Raw genomic sequence first — 6,399 nt, 5'->3', positions numbered from 1 at the left:
AGTTGATTGATTCGATCTCCAATCGATTCAGTTCAATTTCCTTGGGTTGGCATAAGAACAATCATCATCATGGAGAGCGTGAAATCTCTCTACCTCAATCCTGGCCAAGCTGCTTGCCAGGGCAAAAGAGTACTACGCCTGCAGATGCGAAAGCTCCAAGCTCATCTTCCAACTCCACGACAGCATGAGCTATTGATGAGGGAAATTCAACAATGCTAGTAACGCTCGGGCATCTTGAGGGCAAATCCCCCAATACGCCACCCAACCCGGCCCATAATTGAGCGTACCGCTTGCTTATGATGATGATTAAGGGCTGCTGTAGAACATTTCTGTTTAAAAATCGTCTTTAAAAAAACAAATAAAATAAAAATGTTTATATTCCGGAAACAATTTTTGAACAAAAACGCGTTTGGTAAACTTGTTCGGAAATAAAAAATAAACAGAAACACGTTTGGTAAATTTGTATAATTTTTTTATTTCTTTATTTTTTAAATTATTTTATTTTATTTTTTCTATTTTCTTTCTTATTTTTCTTATTTATTTTCATTTTTTTCTTTTTCTTTTTTCTTCTTTTGGCTCGTCACCGGCCTTGACCATGGCCGGCGACGGCCGATGAGGGCCGACGGCCTCGCCCAGCCACGGCGAGGCTCGGCCCCGCGAGATCGAGCTCTCCGCCCAGCTCACGCTGAAGTCGACCTCGCCTTGGGCGAGCTCGAGCTCGCCCGGATCCAGAAGATCTGGCTCGCCTGAAGCGAGGCGAGGCCGAGCTCACCGGGGCCGACGACACCCGAGGTCGCCAGCCTCTCGACGGCGTCGCCGGCCAGAGAAAAAGAAAGATTAAAGAAGAATAAGAAGAGAAGAAAAGAAAATGTTTTTTTACTTGTTTAAACAATAACACTTTTTGTTTTTGTTTTCTGTTTAATGCTGCTTAACAAAAATAATTTTTGAAGAAAATGCACACAAACATTGCTGATGTTTTTTTGTTCTGCAACAAAAATAAAAAGTTGTTTAAAAAAGAAATAGAACGAAACAAACGCAGCCTAACTAAATTTTTGGGAAGTTAGGAATGATTCTCTCTTAAAAATAGAAGTTGAGACTTAATATTAAATCACTTTCCAGCATTATCTAATGCCTAACAGTTCGGCATGTTATGAGGCAATCTTCATGATTCAATCTATTATTTTCTTCGTTAAGCCTACTATTCAGAATGCAAGAACAGTACCTTGATCGTTCCTTTACTGCTCGCGGCTGGGCTATCGCTCTTCCAACTCCGGCACAAATAAAATACAAACTTGCATCCTCATCGACCTCATTCCTGTCAGAAGAATTAAATCGATGCCGAGCAGGATTGGCGATGACCATTGTAGAAGCACTGACGATATGTCTATGTGAGATGAGCCATCACCAATATATCCGACGATCTTCTGATGACGAATATGTCTAACCAGTGGAGCTTCCCAATGTCGGACTTCGCTTGCATATAAAATCAAGATGCTCTGTCTAGAGCATGTTTTAAGGTAAGTGTCAAGTCAGGTTAACAAGCTCAACTTGGACTCAAAAACCAGCTCGTTGATCTGTCCAGAATTTTGTCCTAAAGTGGAAAATCCATTGGTTAAATCTTAGACTGAGAAAAGCAGATACGCACCGCAGCATGAATGCTGGATCCAGGATTGTATTTGACAGAACAAACACTTGCTCGCAAGTGAATGTTAAGAACACTTGCTTCCTGCTTTATACACCATATCTTGATCAGTTCAATTCAACAGATTAGATATGACCTAGACCATAACTGGGATAGCCTTGGGAAGTGAGATGATTTAGAGCTTAACACATTTTCACATCTCCCGTTGCAAGTAACTGAGCTAACGAGCAAATAAATACCAAATATACGAAGGGAAATAACTAAGCTCGGAGTTAGTGGCCCTCTTTGCTTTTGAGACCGGCGGTGATTTTCAACGGAAAGGTGTGCATGCATCCGGTTCTACGCGAGTGCTCCTCCTACCTGAGTTCTAATTATGAATTTCGGGTTTCAATCATTTTTCACTGTACAAAATGTTGGATCCAAAGTTAGAAGGCAACTAATGTAAACAAAGATGATATCCCAGTAACTATTGCCAAGTGATGTATATGAACCATAAGGAAATGGAGGGGGAAGTGAGCGCGGTCATCATTTACCTGAATTGGCTTCAGTTTATGTTGCACAGTCTCTTCTATGGGATGGCTAGATTTCTTAAATGGACGGACTTGTTAGCAGAGAGATGTCTTGATTTTGGCATCATAGCTCTGCCAATTATTCTCCTCATTGAATTATTTCAGCTCATACAACCTTTTTCTTACATATTTTCTATAGAGAAAAGACAAATCGCAGGATCTGCTAGCCCAAGGAGGAAGTGGTATTGATCATACCAGCACTTTTCTCTTCCAACTTGAATCAGGGCCAGTTCGTTAGGCTTTGCTAGATGGCCCAAAATTAGCTCAACTTAGGTAAAGTCCTGAGGAAAGCCTTCCGGTAGACAGGTGTGAAGACTTATTCAACTTGCCGATAGAATGATGAACAAAAATGAAGAAAAATGTTGAAGTATTCAACACTGATCTTCAGTCTGTCCATATGATACTCTAATCTTAAGTGATATACCATTCGCTTAAGTGGACGATGGCTTGGAAGCATCACTTGGAAAACAAGCTTTGTGGTTCACCCGGCAAAAAGAAAGATGCTCCAAAGTTGAGGTCATAAGGGAACTCTTTCCTTGGAGAATAACTAACTCCCAATTTGTCAGAAGAGACTGTCCCATTGATCAGCAACTTTGCACGACATTGCAATCAGAGGGTGTTCAACCCATTAGCTAGGGACTGTGTAGCAGAGCTTGTTATAGAACAATGCTTCACATGCATTTGTATTGAACTAGATCGAATGTGGCCGAGCCATGCTAAATGCCAAGGTTTTATAGTATTCCAAGCACTATCATACAAAATGACAGCAGCAACGTTTAGGTGCGGGACATTAGTATTCAACTGTATCAAAACCAAACTTCCTAGCATAACTCACCATGATGGCTACACTCAGCAGACACTTTCAAACTAGATGTAGGTATCCTCCGTTTCCCTGCAATTCTGTTCAATATACAAGCGACCGAACAATACACCAAATGATGTCTCATAGAAGAGATAAGAATCGGAATGGAGATTCTGCAGCTGCTAGAGCTAGGATCGTACGCACGGTTACCCATGCTTTTCTCCACAAGGCTTACGACATCACCTTACAGACACTAGAGCGGCTTATTTGCATTTTGTGTCTCTGATCAATTAAAGTCTACATGCATGCTACCTTTTGGGAGCAAGCAGCAAAATTCTGATACCTTCACTTGGGAGATCGCCAAGAGGAAACCTAAATTTGAACCCGTCAATATATCCAATTACATCTATCTTAACTAAACACTTAAGCCAATAAGTAATAGGCCAACTAGGATATATTAACTGCTCTACATTCCGATGTAGGATTTCTCTAATATAATTCACTCACACACGTGCACCTTAACATTATTGGTATGAATTGACCCTTTCCTTCACAGATTGTGATAGCCGTTGGATTCCATAAAAGTGTCATTTTTCAAAGGAAGGCCCTGCTAATACACTCTACCTCAACTTGTGACAATCATTATTAACAAAAATCTTTCAAGAGGGACTTACAACCCATCCATTTGGTTTAAACCCAACCCTTGTCACTACTGCAGTAAATTGTAATTTCAATCGAGGATATCGAAGTATTCTTGGGGACAATGTTGCAGAATCCAACTGTGACATTCTTCCTCTGGCAGCATCACACCCATGTAGAGTTCTACAGCATCAATTTTTCGTAAAGGCTTCGATAATGATGTCAATGGCAGGTTAGCTGGTTGGAAGTCCAGAACAAGACTAGCTGTCGGTTCAATTATAGACCTATTATGCCATCTTCAGGGAATCTTGCAATGCATAGCTTGAATCTCGAGTTGTTTGGTTCTTGTGAGCGGGCTTGTCTGATAGTAGGTTTTCTTACTTGTGCTTATTTGTTCTTCTTTGCGTTCTGCTGACAGCAGTTTCGGCTGTTCGTTTTCATGGAACGAAAATTTTACTTCTACTGCCCGAAAGGTAAAAGTATCCAGTTCGGATAAATATTTCTAAGCCATTAATAATTTGGCCAAACCTTTCCGATTGATACTCCTGTCCTTCAAAAGATCGTCAAAAGCTAAGCCATTAATCCCACTACTAAAAAGCAACTAGCTTTGGGTTCTCAATTTAAGAGAAGGACACTAACAGTGTCATAGTATGATGCTCGTTTTGTCGTCGTAACTTTCCAGGCGATCATTTAAGTGCCATGACTTCTAAAAATCAATCATTCAAGTGACATTGGTCACTTGTGTTACCGAAACTATCACGTGCCATTGTTTCAGAATAAATAATGCGACGTGGCGTTCCAAATGAAGGGAGGAAGAATTGTGGGCACGAGGACTTAGGAGAGACAGAGAGGGAGTTCAAATGATGATGGTGGTGGTGAAGGAGAAGGGTAGACGGCGTGGCGTTCGGGATGAAGCATTGATTTTGATTTGCAAGTGAAAACAGGGGCTAGGATTTGAATTGCAATCGAATTTAGTCTTGAATCCTCAAATTGGGGCAAGAAAGGGCTTCAACGGCATCTTTAAAGGCATTTATTAATGATTGTTTGTGTGACAGCCCGAGTGGCGGTCCTCGGACGTGCGCAAAGAAGTCCCTCTCTTGTCCCACACGCCTAGGGCCTAAAGAGGGAGTCTTGGCCTAGCTTATAAGACTTGGGTCTCTAACTGTACATACGCATTTTCTTGGGGTAGTATGAGCTGCCCCAAGAGGAACAAACTGTGAGGACTTAGTGTCCAAAGCAAGAATATGTGTACAGTGGAGACCCGAGATATTATAAGAAATGTGACTACCAAACCCGGGGTAGTACGAAGGGACGGACTAATATCGTCTCGACAGTACGCGGGCAAGGCTAGGCCCTGGCGATGGTGCGCGGGGAGGAGGGATGGCGGTGCGTCCGCACCTCGGTCCCCGGACGTGCATAGGGAGGTGGTGCATCTCCTGTCCCACATCGCCTAGGGAGGGAGTTCGGGCTAGCTTATAAGGCTTGGGTCTCTAACTACATACGCATTCTCGAGGGAAAAGACTGTTGCTGGGATTGAGGTGCGTCCTCAATGTGCAGGTGACCCATAGGAAACAAAACCTTGAGGGAGGCTACGCACTCGATGACGCGTCTCGAGGAAAAGACTGTCGGGATGGAGGTGCGTCCACCTGTGGGTGACCCATAGGAAACAAAACCTTGAGGGAGGCCACGACTCGATGAGGCGTATGAGGGATGGCGCGACTCTAATGAGGCGTATGTACCCATAGAGGACAATATATTGGCTTGGGAGAGGGATGGTGATGAGTTCGTAGGTGTACAAAGGGAGACCCGAGACTATGATGAGGCATATGTACCCATAGGCTGTGTTTGGTCGACTCTGATAAAACTAGGATATGATATATTTTATCATATCCCATGTTTGGTAGTTGTCTAGGATAGGATAAGGTCGAATATAGAAGGATATAAATTGGATAAAAATCCGCGGGGAGGGGGTGGGATAAGGTTGGATAGGATTTATTTTATCTGAAACATAAACTTACGTTTTTTCTTTCTTTGTCGTTCACCCATAGACGACTTTCTGTTTCCAAAGTATCGATGTTGAAGCCTTCTCATCAATAGCTCTCCATTCTCATCAAAATTTTACGAAAGCTGACAAATTTTCAAAGGTAAATAATCTCTCTCTCTCTCTCTCTCTCTCTCTCTCTTCTGAATGTCCAAGTGAGTCCTAACGAGGAAGAATTATTGAGTCTTTTGGTATAGAAGAAGCATGATACTTTAAGGGATGTGGAGAGTGGCTGAGGTTTGGTTTCTAGGTCCAATTTTAGTTGAAATGTTTCATCTTGTCGTTAAGGGATTGTGCTAAATCGGTGCAATCCGAATCTTTTCTCCACTTGTCTTAGTTTAATCGTTTTTCAACTTGTCTTTGGTTGTGATTCTATTCTTGTTTTTCCTCCATGCCCAAGTGAGTCCCAATAAGTGGTAGAATTATTGAGTCTTTTGGTATGGAAGTAATGTGATTCTTTAAGGGATATGGAGAGTGGCTAGGGTTTTGGCTGAAAGGCTTCATCTTTTGCTGTCATGGGATTGTGCTAAATCAGTGCAATCTGAATCTTTCTCAGCTTCTCTTTGTTCGTTAATCTAATTAAAGCAAATTGTGTCGAAGTAAAGTTAAGGCTAGGCATCCTCTGTTGTGTGATGTGGAGACCAATGCTAGTTTGATTGATGCTGTGTGGTGTGAGTTTGGTTTTCAGCACAAATTGTTACCTATG

This window comes from Eucalyptus grandis, chromosome 3, assembly GCF_016545825.1.
Source record: "Eucalyptus grandis isolate ANBG69807.140 chromosome 3, ASM1654582v1, whole genome shotgun sequence".
Lineage (NCBI taxonomy): Eukaryota > Viridiplantae > Streptophyta > Magnoliopsida > Myrtales > Myrtaceae > Eucalyptus > Eucalyptus grandis.
This window is presented reverse-complemented; position numbering follows the sequence as displayed.